Source organism: Myotis daubentonii, chromosome 14 (assembly GCF_963259705.1).
Source record: "Myotis daubentonii chromosome 14, mMyoDau2.1, whole genome shotgun sequence".
Classification (NCBI taxonomy): Eukaryota; Metazoa; Chordata; class Mammalia; order Chiroptera; family Vespertilionidae; genus Myotis; species Myotis daubentonii.
This window is the reverse complement of record NC_081853.1, coordinates 25,187,106-25,201,681: the sequence shown is the minus strand read 5'-3', so window position 1 is coordinate 25,201,681 and position 14,576 is coordinate 25,187,106. Positions and strand designations below refer to the sequence as shown.

Sequence of the window (14,576 nt, the reverse complement as noted above, 5' to 3'; positions counted from 1 at the left end):
CGTCAACCAAAAGTTCAGTTTTATTCTTCTTTTTCTTTCACTCTCTTTATTCAGTCACCAAATAAGTTATCAAAATATCTCTCTCACTTGCCCATTCCAAACAGAACTGCTTTTATCATACCACTTCCCAACCCCCAATTTTTCAAGTTCTCTAATGCCTCCTAGACAAAGTCCACGTTCCACATGGACTTTGTATCCAAAGTTAGCCCTTGTCCTCTCCCTATGTGAATATGCCACTGATTGTAGAATACAACATGCCCATTGATATCTTGAAATTTTTTCCCCATAATATTCCTCATGTTTAAAATTTCCGTCTTCTTCCTTCTCATGTATTCATATCTTTACTTTCAGGGTTCAGCTCAGGTACAACCATTCATCAAACCACTGCTGACTATTCCAACTCTTCATGTGTGTCTTCTATGAACTTTTACTACATATTTTTCCTCAGTGACACATTGCCCTGCTCTATTATTTAATTCTTTCATGTGTTGTGTGTATTATCTTTGTCTTTGCGACAAGGCTGTGATCAAGAATATCTCATAATACTATTTTGTCTAGAACACTGCTGGATACATAAAAGTAGCTCAATAAGTATTTATTTAATAAATAACATATACAAATAGGAGCAAAAGAAATCTCAGTATAAATAACTATTATAGCCCTTTACTTGACTTACAAGCCCTGCTTCAAATGCTATAGAAAGTTGAAAAGCCATAATTAGTCTGTAAACTGAATATGTGTCACCCTCAAATTATAGAAGAAGTAGCTGATAAGGTACCTATGTGCTTTTATGAATTCATTTTCAACATTTGATAAAAAGCCCATGCAAAGGTTAAATTTATAAAATTTTAAATACATATTATATCATGAAAACTCTTTTTTTTTATAATGAACTCTTTATTTTTATTTTTTTAAAATATATTTTTTATTGATTTTTTACAGAGAGGAAGGGAGAGAGATAGAGAGTTAGAAACATCGATGAGAGAGAAACATCGATCAGCTGCCTCCTGCACATCTCCCACTGGGGATGTGCCCGCAACCCTGGTACATGCCCTTGACCGGAATCGAACCCGGGACCTTTCAGTCCGCAGGCCGACGCTCTATCCACTGAGCCAAACCGGTTTCGGAGAAAACTCTTAATATAATTCAATTTTATACCATGCTTTGCATCTTTAGTTGGCAAGTTTAAAAAATAATATTTAGGCAAGACTGCTAATAATACTATGCTTAATTAGTAGAAATAAAAGTATATCTGAATCATTTAATTTCAATAGCATTACAGTTTTATTACTTTTATAATATTTGCTAGAAATTGTATTAAGTACTAGGGATACCCAGAAAACAGTCTCTGTTCTTAAGAAACTAACTCCATAAGCTATAAAAATCAACAACAATATATGATGATTGGCACATTCCAGTCATGAACCAAATGCTGTGAGAGGAACACAGAGCAGCCAGTTTGGCTTAACCATAATATTTGTGATAGTAAATAGATTGAGGCTGACCACAAAGTCTCTAATGCTCCCTGAAAGAGGGGTGAAATGTAAACACAGTGTGTTTTAGAAAGATAACTCTGCCAACTGGGAGGACAAACTGAAAATGGTAGACTGTTGAGTCAGAGGACAATCTCTAACTCAAGTGAGGAGTACAGAAAATCTGAACTAAAAAACAACAACAACAAAAAGAACAACCCACAATGGAAATAAACTGGTTGGAAAAACAAATTTATAGTACCAGCAATCAGTAGGTTCATATATAAAAAGATCTCCCACCCCCCACTTTTGGCATCAGAGATCAGAAGTGCACAAATAATTTACTCATCTTAGACTCTTGCTGTTGCTATTACTTTTATTCCAAAGTCTGGTGGATAAAAAGTTACTCCATAAATTAAGAACAGAAGTGGGCAACATTTTTTTTTTTAACTTTCATGTATCACTAAGGATGAAAGTCAAGTCACTCCACTACATTCCAGCCATCATTCATCCCAGGTCAGTTACTTTTTAAAAAGGATTGGAACTTAAAGGAAGTTAGTCTACTTTGTCAGACACAGAGGCATTACATTTTTAAAAGTGTGTTTGCTTCCACTTAGCACTTTCTCTGGTGAATATGTGTTTGGATATAGATCTGTTACATCTCACCCTTTTCATGTTGGTGCATAAAATAAAATTAAAAAAATGAACTAACATATACAATGAAGAATATTAATGTTTTTCCTGAGTAAGATATTGAATAGTTGCAGAAATTCTTTGAACTTATCACAATGGTAAGAATTTAAGCAAATTATATTTCTTATTGTGTGGCAATACATTATTGTGAAACTGAAATAACTAAATGCATAAATATCTAATTAATTCCAATAAATGGCTTGCTACAGATTGGGTCTCAATAGGAAGCTACCCAGGTATCCTATCTAATAAAAGAGAAACATGGTAATTAGCGTACGACTGCTACCCTTCCCATTGGCTAATCAGGGCGATATGCAAATTAATTGCCAGCCAAGATGGCGGCCGGCAGCCAGGCAGCTGGAAGCGAACATGAGTCTTGCTAGCTTCAGTGACGGAGGACTCCAACGTTCCCTGCCTGCCTTGCCAGCCTCTGAGCTTGCAGTTTGAAACATTGTAACAAATATAGAAGCTAAACAAAACCCCAGAAACCTGCTTTCAGCCGGCCTGGATCTCAGAGCTGGAGTTATACATTGTTTCGATTACAGAACCCAAACAAACCAGATACCTGCTTTCTGCAGCAGAGGCCTCAGAGCTGGAGCCAGAGCTAAAGCTGGCCCAGAATAAAAAAAAAGAAAAAAAAAGAAAAAAAGGAGCAGTTGGGAGCTTCAGTCACCCGCCAGCCTGAAAACAGCCCTCAGCCCCTCACCCAGACTGGCCAGGCACCCCAGTGGGGACCCCCACCCTGAAGGGTGTGTGACCAGCTGCAAACAGCCATCATCCCCTCACCCAAGCTGGCCAGGCACCCCAGTGGGGACCCGCACCCTGATTCAGGACACCCTTCAGGGCCAACCAGCCAGCCCCACCCATGCACAAGGCCTCTATCCTATATAGTAAAAGGGTAATATGCCTCCCAGCACTGGGATCAGCGGAGCCGAGAGGCCTCCCGGCACCGTATTAAGCATGACGGGGCAGCACCCAATCCCCTGATTGCCCTGCGGCTCTGTGTGTGACAGGAGGCGGGGCCACAACCTCCCTATCCTCCCTGCTCCGTTCGTGACAGGGGAAGGCACCCCAACCTCCTGATCAGGCCTGCTCTGTGCCTGACACGGGGGAGCTCCCCAACCCCCTGATCGCCCTGCGGCTCTGTGAGTGACAGGGTCCGGCACCCCAACCCCCTGATCGGCCCTGCTCTGTCTGTGACAGGGTGCGGCGCCCCAACCCCCCCATACCCCCTACGGGCCCTGCTCTGTGTGTGACAGGGTAGAGCCATAACCTCCCCATCGGTCCTGCCCTGAGTGTGAGAGTGGCGGCACCCTAACCCCTTGATCGGCCCTGCTCTGTGGGTGATAGAGGGCAGCGCCCCAATCCCCCCCACCCCACGGGCCCTGCTCTGTGTATGATGGGGTAGAGCCATAACCTCCCCATCGGCCCTGCCCTGAGTGTGACAGTGGCGGTGCCCCAACCCCCTGATCCGCCCTGCTCTGTGTGTGACAGGGGGCAGTGCCCCAACTCCCCTATCGGCCCTACTCTGTGAGTGACAGGGGGGAGCTCCCCAACCCCCTAATCAACCCTGCTCTTTGCGTGACAGGGTACGGAGCCCCAACCCCCTGATGGGCCCTGCTCTGTGCGTGACAGGGGGTGGCGCCGCAACCTATGGACCCTGCCTTGAGTGTGACAGGGGGCGGTGCCCCAAACCCTCAATCGGCCCTACCCTGAGCGTGACTGAGGGTGGCATCGCAACCTCCCAATCCGCCCTGCTCTGTGCATGACAGGGGCAGCACCCCAACTCCCCAATCGGCCCTGCTCTGAGCCCGACCAGGGGCTGCACCTAGGGATTGGGCCTGCCCTCTGCCACCCGGGAGCAGGCCTAAGCCAGCAGGGCGTTATCTCCCAAGGGGTCCCAGACTGCGAGAGGGCACAAGCCGGGCTGAGGGACCCCCCCCCCCCCCGAGTGCACAAATTTTTGTGCACCGGGCCTCTAGTCCTATCTAATAAAAGAGAAACATGGTAATTAGGGTACGACCGCTACCCTTCCCATTGGCTAATCAGGGCGATATGCAAATTAATTGCCAGCCAAGATGGCGGCCGGCAGCCAGGCAGCTTAAACTGAACATGAGGCTTGCTTGCTTCAGTGACGGAGGAAACCAACATTCCCCGCCTGCCTTGCCGGCCTCTGAGCTTGCAGTTTGAAACATAGTTACAAATATAGAAGCTAAACAAAACCCCAGAAACCTGCTTTCAGCGAGCCGGGATCTCAGAGTTGGAGTTGATACAGTGTTTCGATTATAGAACACAAACAAACCAGATACCTGCTTTCTGCAGCAGAGGCCTCAGAGCTGGAGCCAGAGCTAAAGCTGGCCCAGAATAAAAAAAAAAGAAAAAAAAAGAAAAAAAGGAGCAGTTGGGAGCATCAGTCACCCGCCAGCCTGAAAACAGCCCTCAGCCCCTCACCCAGACTGGCCAGGCACCCCAGTGGGGACCCCACCCTGAAGGGTGTGTGACCAGCTGCAAACAGCCATCATCCCTTCATCCAGGCTGGCCAGGCACCCCAGTGGGGACCCCCACCCTGATCCAGGACACCCTTCAGGGCAAACCAGCCGGCCCCCACCCATGCACCAGGCCTCTATCCTATATAGTAAAAGGGTAATATGCCTCCCAGCACTAGGATCAGCAGAGCCACGAGGCCTCCCGGCACCAGGATCAGCGTGACAGGGGGCAGCGCCCAAACCCCCTGATCGCCCTGCGGCTCTGTGCGTGACAGGGGGTGGCGCTGCAACCTCCCCATCGAACCTGCCTTGAGTGTGACAGGGGGCGGTGCCCCAACCCCTCAATCAGCCCTACCCTGAGCGTGACTGAGGGTGGCATCGCAACCTCCCAATCCGCCCTGCTCTGTGCATGACAGGGGCGGCACCCCAACTCCCCAATCGGCCCTGCTCTGAGCCCGACCAGGGGCTGCACCTAGGGATTGGGCCTGCCCTCTGCCACCCGGGAGCAGGCCTAAGCCAGCAGGGCGTTATCTCCCGAGGGGTCCCAGACTGCGAGAGGGCACAGGCCGGGCTGAGGCCCCTCCCCCCCCCCCCCGAGTGCACAAATTTTTTGCACTGGGCCTCTAGTCCTATATAATAAAAGGCTAATATGCAAATCGACTGAACGGGGAATGACTGGTCACTATGATGTGCACTGACCACCAGGGGGTAGACCAGCCGTGGGCAAACTACGGCCTGCGGGCCAGATCCAGCCCGTTTGAAATGAATAAAACTAAAAAAAAAAAAGACCGTACCCTTTTAGGTAATGATGTTTACTTTGAATTTATATTAGTTCACACAAACACTCCATCCATGCTTTTGTTCCGGCCCTCTGGTCCAGTTTAAGAACCCATTGTGGCCCTGGAGTCAAAAAGTTTGCCCACCCCTGGGGTAGACGCTCAACGCAGGAGCTGCCCCCTGGTGGTCAGTGCACTCCCACAGGGGGAGCCTCACTCAGCCAGAAGTCCTGAGCCAGGCTCATGGGTAGTGAGCGCAGTGGCGGTGGCGGAAGCCTCTCCTGCCTCGGCGGCAGTACTCAGAATAACTGCCGGAAGTGGGCTTAAGCCATCAGTTGGACATCCCCTGAGGGCTCCCAGACTGCAAGAGGGCACAGGCGGGCTGGGGGACCACTCCCCCAAGTGCACGAATTTCGTGCACTGGGCCTCCCATGTTCTTATAAAATCCTTGAAATACTCAAAACACATAATCATTATTAAGAAAATTAGTAGCAGTAGATCAATAAGGCAAAAAACAATTCAGCTCTGCTTTTGGTAATAAGAAAGTAGAATCTAAGGAATAAAGATGTACATTTTCTAAAGCAATAAATAAATAAATAGATAATAATAAATAAGTATTCAAGACTGTGTTCCAACAGCACATGTTCAAAAAAAAAGATTAGTATGTTCTAGAAAACAATCAATCCTTTTGGCAAAATGTTATACTCACCATGATGGAACAGCTTCCACTCAAATCCCACCCTCTTAAAGAATGACTTGGGCCTGGCCTGTGTCTTAGAGGTTGAGCATTGACCTTTGATTCCCAGTCAGGGCACAAACCCAGATTAAGGGCTCGATCCCCAGTAGGGGACATGCAGGAGGAAGCTGATCAATTATTCTCTCTCATCATTGATGGTTCTATCTCTCTTTTCCTCTCCTTCCCGCTCTGAAATCAATAAAAATATATTTTAAAAAGAAAAGAATGGCTTGGATTGGTCAGTGAGTAGAATACTGTAAGGGTGTATTGGTGACTTTTAGCTTGAGTGGGAGAGAATAAATTACTTGTCCTCTATATATTTTGATGTCTTCATTTAGAAAATATAAAAATTAAAGGCAATTATTGTAGTAATCTCTTAAAGATATATAATTCTGTAAAATTTTTCTACACCCTTTGTATATTTCATTTTTGATTCTCACAATAAATATCTTAACAGATAAGGAAATTGATAATCATTATAATATTTCTCGAGTAATATTCTGATATTTCCACTGAAAGTAACAAAAAATATTTTGTGGTTTATTAGTCATGGCATATTTCTCTGGTTCTTCAATAGATTGCTAAAAAAATTAGATCGTGTCAAATGTATTTATATTTCAGTGGTTACTTCTGTACACAAAAGTGCTCTCAATTTTACGACACTATCTGGAAGAGGTTCAACAACACGTTGTTAATACTCCACTCCTACAAAATAATTTTAAAGCTCCATGGGAATTTAGATTTGCACAAGTTATTAGGATGTGACCTTTCCCTTAGATTTCTTATTTTAGGATTGACTTAACATGGTATTTCCCCAGTGGGAGCTGTTGTACTTCCTTCGCAGATAAGAAAAATAGTAATCACAAATTATAGTGAGTAAACTTAGGGAAACATATATTTCTATGATGCTGATGAAACTAAAATCTTAAGACCACAGTACGTATTCCTTGGGTTTGAGAGGAAAGCCATGTGGCTTGCTAATAAAAGAAAACAAAAGTTATGCCATTATGGTATTTCCCTGAAATTTATTCCTAATTGTTTCTAGTCACAGCTAACAAGTCTTATGACTTTTAAAGATTATTAAAGAATTTACATCACTAAATTTCCTATATCCTGTCTACTGGGAGTATAAAAGTTTAAAAATATCAAACTTTTAATAATTTAAATGATTTCAGATCACAGGATCTGGACTGAAAGACAAGGAATTAATGAGGGTAAAGAGAAAAAAACTAAAATAACATGAAAGAGATCATAGTTGCTTCACTTATGTTCCATGGAATAATAGTGGCTTCCAATTATTAAACTCTTACTATATGATATAGTAGTAGAATTTATGCACATTATATTTGTAACATATGAGTTACTGGAGATATTCAAAGAATTATGCATGCTATAGCTAGGACCATAGAGCTCATTATTAGCAATTTTTAAAAAAATGTAAACAAAATTGTGGAAGGGGAGATAATGAAGATATGCACATTTTTTCTAACTAGTGTAATTAGGTGCCAAAAATCAATAATTTTACATAGTGCTAGCTAATTAAAACATTAAAATTAAAAAATTATGAAAGGATTTAAAAAATTTTCCTCTTATGAGAATAAAAGTGTGGGATATCAATGAAAATTAAGTAATCACCAAAATTTTTTGTATCCTCTTATCAGACATACTTGTACATTAGGTTTATTAAAATTACTACTTTGAGAACACTGCTTTATTTAAATTATTACTCAAGAACCTTAAATAATCAAACCTCTCCCCCTACCATGCATTCTACAGTTTAACAAACTGCTAATTCATAGTTTCTATATCACAGAAGTTTTTCTTTTAGGCTTAATTTTTAGGACTTAATCCTCTACATGTTATAGTTGTGAATGACATTTTTAAGTAAAAATAGTGCCCATTTTGATGGACCTATACATTTTTTCCAGAAAATATTATGTAGTTTACTAGACAAAGCTAGGTTTTAAAACATTGTTTTTGAATCAAAAAATATTTAAAGTTATTTAAAAGATTAGAAGTCATTAAGAGATTAGAGGTCTTTTGTCGAAATCCCTTAATTTTATAGACATTGAGGGTCAGGGATTGCAATGTATTCACTTTCTCAAACACTACACAGACTTATAAAAATATGTGTGTATATATGTATTCAGAACTGGAAGGTAACTTGTAGAAATTAAAATAGTTTGGATAAGGATATTAAGATTATAGATAATTTCTTTCTTTAAAATGATCTTTATTGTTATTACATTTCTTATTTGATATTTAAAAATACAATATACTGTACTAAAGTTAAAAGCTGTTATTTCTATTTCATGTCATTAACTGTAACTTAATCCTCAAATGAAAGTTTAGAATTTAAAAAATGACAATTACCCATAATCTTTCCCTACTTATTGTAGTATATTTAACCACATAAATTTGTATATTCAAATTTTCTGTTATATCTTTATTCTAAAATTAATATTCCCCTCAAATATTTAAATCACAAATTAAAATCTTTAACTTAATATTTTAAAAAGCTGGATTGTATACAACACTCTGGACGTCCTGTTTTGTTTAAGCTGTATTTTTAAAGCAGTCATTCCTTTCTAACAGCTAGCAAGGTGTGGACTTAAAGGCCATGAGGCACCCACAGCACAGTCTTTATATTTTATTTAAATCTGACACAGCCTTAGGAAATAATCTACAACTTTCCTGCAATTAAATAGGTTTTTTTCACCCGACCCCAAAACCATCAAAAATCCCATATTTTTCTGATAGCTAAGTAATTGGTGAAACTCCTCTCTATTTTCATCTCACTGTAACACATACAAATCCTTGGCTAAAAAATAATATATTTAAATAAATAGGAATCACGTATGCTTTGGAAATAAGTTTTTATTCATTTTGCTACTAATATATCCTTAGAGTAATTTGAAATGTCATAAAAACGAATAATGCAAGAGTAATATAGTTGCTTAAACTCTTTGACATAGAAACTTCTCTTTCAGCGATTTAGCTAAAGAAAATAATTTTTAAAAAGTGAAATATGCGCATGAAGATATTCACTATATGTAATGATATTAGAATAAATAGCAATTGTATAGTAATAAAAAACTACCTAAAACTGCTTAGTAAATTATGTGATATCACTAAGATTAACTATCATGCTGGCATTATGACAAATTTAAAAGCTAAGTGGACACAGAGATTTAAATGATCTAACAGTGAAAGAAGCAAAAATGCTACATGTACTATAACTGTCATTAAGTAAAAAATGTAAACATGCTAACAAGGACTGTAAGAAACTAAGCAGAAGTAGTTTAAAATCACTTAAAGCCACTTAGCATTTCATTTTTCATGCCTAACACTTAAAATTCAGACCAAATACTCATTTTCAGATGCCAAAGTACATACCTGCCTGTACGAGAGATAGGTCTTTTGATTTTAAGAAGTAGTAGTTTATATGTGATTGTGTATTTTTTTAAAAAAAATATTTTCACAGGTTTTCAGTAATAAAAATGTCTTTAAAAGATTTAATGTAAAATGAGACAAATCCAATGGCCAAAATTCAAAAGCAAAAGTCATTTTGTTCTAGTTCCTAATCTTATTTCTAAATGTATCACCTACCTGCTTCTAAGGTTTTAAAAGTAAACATTATCTATGTTCTAATCCTGAAGCCCTGAATTCATACATAGCAGTATAGGTAGGCTGAGAGTCTATTTACAGAGAGCTAGACTGAACTTTGCATGTAAGCACATACAGAAAATGATAAAGATCGTTATGTCCTATCAGTAATTTACAGAATTGTGATTTGCTCCACCCAGTACACCTATAATTGAATTCTACAGCCATAAAATCACTGGGACCAAACAAGTTCAGATATCTTTTATCTAAACTCTTTTTTCTCCCTTACCATCAGTTAACATATTTCTTATGGGATTTTTCTTCTTTTTATAGATTCATTTGTCTTAGTTATAAATTAACTCCACAAATAACCCAACCACCCCAGCTCTACTGTTTCCTGTGTACCATGTTTCTTTTTATTTGCACAATTTATGATATAGGAGCCATTTAAACTACCAGTTGGAAAATGATGTCTGGGGAATGTTCACAGGCAGAGATTCTTCTCATAACTGGGCACCCTAGCAAAGAAGCGAAATGTAACTGCTGAAGACTTCTGTTGTTTCTTTTTTACTCTAAAAATGTGGTAAAATATAGATAACAAAAGTTTACCATCTTAATCATTTTTAAATGTACAGTTCTGTGGCATTAAGTACATTCACAATGTTTTGTAACCGTCACCACTATCCAGCTCCAGAACTTTCATCTTCCCAAATTGAAACTATACTCATCAAACACTAACTCTCCAACTCACCCCTGATAGCCACCATTCTACTTTGTGTCTCTATGAATTTGACTACTCTAGGTACAACTTCTGTTCTTGTTTCACCTAAAATCTATGAAATAGTGTGATTTACTAAATTGGTTGAACACACAAGAGACCGGCAAAAAATCTGGGGAAGAATTCCTAATACTTAGCATTTCATTTTTCATGCCCAGACACTTAAAATTCAAACCAAATACTGATTTTCAGATGCCAAAGTACATACTTGCCACTTACTTCATCTTTCAAGAGCTTCATGTTTGGATTTAAAGTGGCTTTAGGTTTTTCTAAACTTAAACTGATTTTCTAAGCAAACTCAATGCTGCTATTGATTTCCATTAAGAAACAAAGTTCGCTCAGTACTATTTGTATTTACTGAATTCCCAGGTATTTTACCTAAAAGTAATATGATATTCTCTCATCTTCACTACTTAAATATAAGACTACTAATTCTAAGTTCTTGTTCAAATGCTGTCTTGGGTAATGAAGACTGGTGGATCAAGAGATTATTCATGAGATCTAAATACTTTCATAGTTTTGGTTTGAACATTCAAATCAGACACTGCTTATCACCAACTAAAAACTTGGCTAAGAGGTGGTTCCCAAGGAGGCAAAATCTTGTGGAATTTTCCCACTCATAGGTTTTCCAAGAGACCAGAGGTATTAAGTGGAGATCAAACTTGCAGGGGTAAGGATGGCAGCGTATGGACAGAATTAAGAAACACAGCTCAAAGGATACTCTTTTTTAAAAAATATATCTTATTGATTTTTTACAGAGAGGAAGGGAGAGAGATAGAGAGTTAGAAACATTGATGAGAGAGAAACATCGATCAGCTGCCTCCTGCACATCTCCTATTGGGGATGTGCCCGCAACCAAGGTACATGCCCTTGACCGGAATCGAACCTGGGACCCTTCAGTCCGCAGGCCGACGCTCTAGCCACTGAGCCAAACTGGTTTCAGCTCAAAGGATACTCTTGATGAAAACAATGCCCCTGCTTCTCCCTGTTCTAAGATTTGTAAGCAAACAGAAACTCACTCTATAAATCAGTGAAAATCTAATTTAAGAATTATTATTTAGTGACTCCAATATTATTTCTAAAGAATTTTTTAATTTGGAAATAATTTGAGGTTTACAGAAAAGTTGCAAAGATAGTAGAGTTCCCATGTACCCTTCATCTAGATGCCTCTACTGTTACATTACATATTATGACCATAGTACAGTGATCAAAACTAATATATTAACACTGGCACACTACTATAAGCTACTTTGCTTAGATGTCACCAGTTTTTTTCCATTAATGTCCTTTCTCAGTTCTAGGACCCAATCTAGGATCACACATTACATTTGTTTCATGTCTCCTAATTCTCCTTCAAATCTGTGGCAGTTCCTCAGTCTTTTTTTTTTTTTTTTTTAAAACAGCTTTATTGAGGTATAAGTGATATATGAAATATTGCATATATGTAATGTACAGTTCTTCTGTCTTTACTTGTCTTTTATGCTCCTGACACTGTTAAAGAATGCTGGTCAGTCCTGGCTGGCATTGCTCAGTAGTTGAGCATCAACCTATAAACCAGGAGGTCATGGTTCAGATTCCCAGTCAGGGCACATGCTCAATCCCCAGTGTGGGTCCTGCAGGCTCAATCCCCAGTGTGGGTCCTGCAGGAGTCATCCAATCGATGATTCTCTCTCATCATTTATGTTTCTATCTCTCTCTCCCTCTCCCTTCCTCTCTGAAATCAATAAAAATATATTTTTAAGTTTTTTTGAAAAAAGAAAAAAGAATGCTAGTCAGGTTATTTTACAGAATGTCTCTCCATTTAGGTTTGTCTAAGGTTTTTCTCATGATTCAGTTGAGGTTATGGATTTTTTAAAAATATGTTTTTATTGATATCAGAAAGGAAAGGAGAGGGAGAGAGAGATAGAAACATCAATGATGAGAGAAGCATTGATTGGTTGCCTCCTGCACACCGCCTACTCAGGATCAAGTCTGCAACCTGGGCACATGCCCTTGACCAGAATTGAACCTGGGACCCTTCACTCCACAGACTGACGCTCTATCCACTGAGTTAAACCAGCTAGGAAGAGGTTATGGATTTTTTTAGAAGAATAACAAAGGCATGATGTGCCCTTTTCAGGGGGTATGAGCTCAATATATCTTAGTACTGCAATATTAACCTTAATCACTTGGTTAAGGTGGTGTCTGCCAGGATTCCCCCTGTAAAGACACTATTTTTCCCTTTGTAGTTAATAAATATTTGGGGGTGGGGGAGATACTTTGAGGTTATGCACATGCTCGGTTTCACCTTACACTTTAATCAATTTTAGTATTCATCTTGCCTGCGCGATTATTACTGTGGTTCTTTGGTGGCAATTTTCTATTTCCCTTATTCCTTTTATGTTTATTAATTTAAATTCCTCTGTAAGGAAAAGTTCTCTTTCCATTTCTTTATTTATTCAGCATTTATTTATATCAGTATGGAATCATGAGTATATATATATATTTTATATGGGAGAGCTAGAATCTAATTCTATGATTATTTATTTTATTGTTCAAATTATCCCAGCTTTGACCTTTGGGAGCTGGAACTTGAGTATTGGATATTGGATACCTTCTTCTTTGTGACCAGGAATCATGGTTGCATGGCCTATAGGGAACCAGGCAAAGTATTTTAATTTTTATCTTTATTTAATTATAAGTATCACAGGAACCCAAAATAATATAATTATACTTGAGACTTATTTCTAAGGATATGAGTTATTTCTCAACTTCTATGTCACTTTCTTATCTTTGTTTTGTCTTAGACAATAAATTTCTGTGCTCTCCCTCAATTGACTGGTAAATTATAAAATAGAAAGTATTCTGATAGTCAAAATAAAAGCTCTCTAAGAAATTTTACAACAAAATACTGTGAAGACTTTTCATGTTATTAAAAAAGGTATTCTTTATATCATTTAATATAATAAATTCTGAGTTTACTTACTGTTAAAGGGTGACTCTTGTTTGAGAAAATGGCCTTCTTGTATATCTGTGGTTTAGAATTGGCTCTTTTCAAATCTAAACAATTAAAAAGAAAGAAGATTTTTAATATACACACAATATTCAACTTTTTTAGACAACCAGGTTGCCAAGTATACAAGTACAAATAAATTTATTTTTTTCTGTTGGATTTCATTCTGAATGTTTGCTTTCCCTGAGCTTGGTTTTGTATCCTTTACAAGTAACCAACAGCTACTGACTCGTAAATCATGCAGGGCTGTAGAATCTTTCCGTAGAGACATATATTAGATTCACTTCACCTACTTTCCGAGTTCTGTCATTAATCATGAGCTAAGGTCCTGAAGCTCATCCAACTTTTACATCATATTAATAATGACACTTACCTTATTGTATGGACTTAAGAAAACTTTATCTTAAAAGGATTCATAACCTCAAAAGATAGATGTTTGATAAAAGTTATACACAGCAAAAATATTTATTAAAATATTATCTCATTCTAGATGGCACATGGCTGTTAAGCCTAAGGGAAAGTACAGTGATGCATCACAACCACTTAGGAATAGTAGATGCAGCACAATCCACGTGAAGCTGATTTTTAAAAGGAAGACCCAGAGAGCACATTATCTGAGTAAAAGTGCTGAAGGTCTTAGGATACATATCCTTGGCTCTTATGAAGGGCTCAGGGATCTTAGAATAGTTGTACATTCCCTAAAGACAAAACAGCATCTACTCCCAAAAGCCTTATCATCAGGGCCTTAATAGACCCAATATCCAGATTCAATTTTCTGCATAGTTGAACCTACAAAAAATTATAATTTTTTCTTTTAAAATTCTTCACCTTTCCAATTGGAATTTGCAAAAGCTATGCAGTTATTCATGTAAGAAATAAAAGTAGTGGGTCATGAATATAAAATCTTTCCCCTTTTTGTATTTCTAATATGAAAGGACGGAAACTATAGCCACTATACTTTGTTTGATTATTTGTTTCTCCAACATTGTTTAGTATTTTTGTTTGGAAATGGAAAACCTCTTAATATAGACTCAACA

The 14,576-nt window shown here is 38.8% G+C and overlaps 1 protein-coding gene across 2 annotated transcripts in view; it reads right to left on the bottom strand.

Annotated features, from left to right (window-relative positions):
* The window catches only part of PPARG (peroxisome proliferator activated receptor gamma), a 137,019-nt gene that overhangs the window by 100,411 nt on the left and 22,032 nt on the right, over positions 1-14,576 (bottom strand). For both annotated transcript variants that reach the window (XM_059663613.1, XM_059663614.1), the window contains exon 2: positions 13,513-13,586. The gene's annotated coding sequence lies outside the window, so the exon portion shown is untranslated. The remainder of the gene's footprint in view (positions 1-13,512; positions 13,587-14,576) is intronic.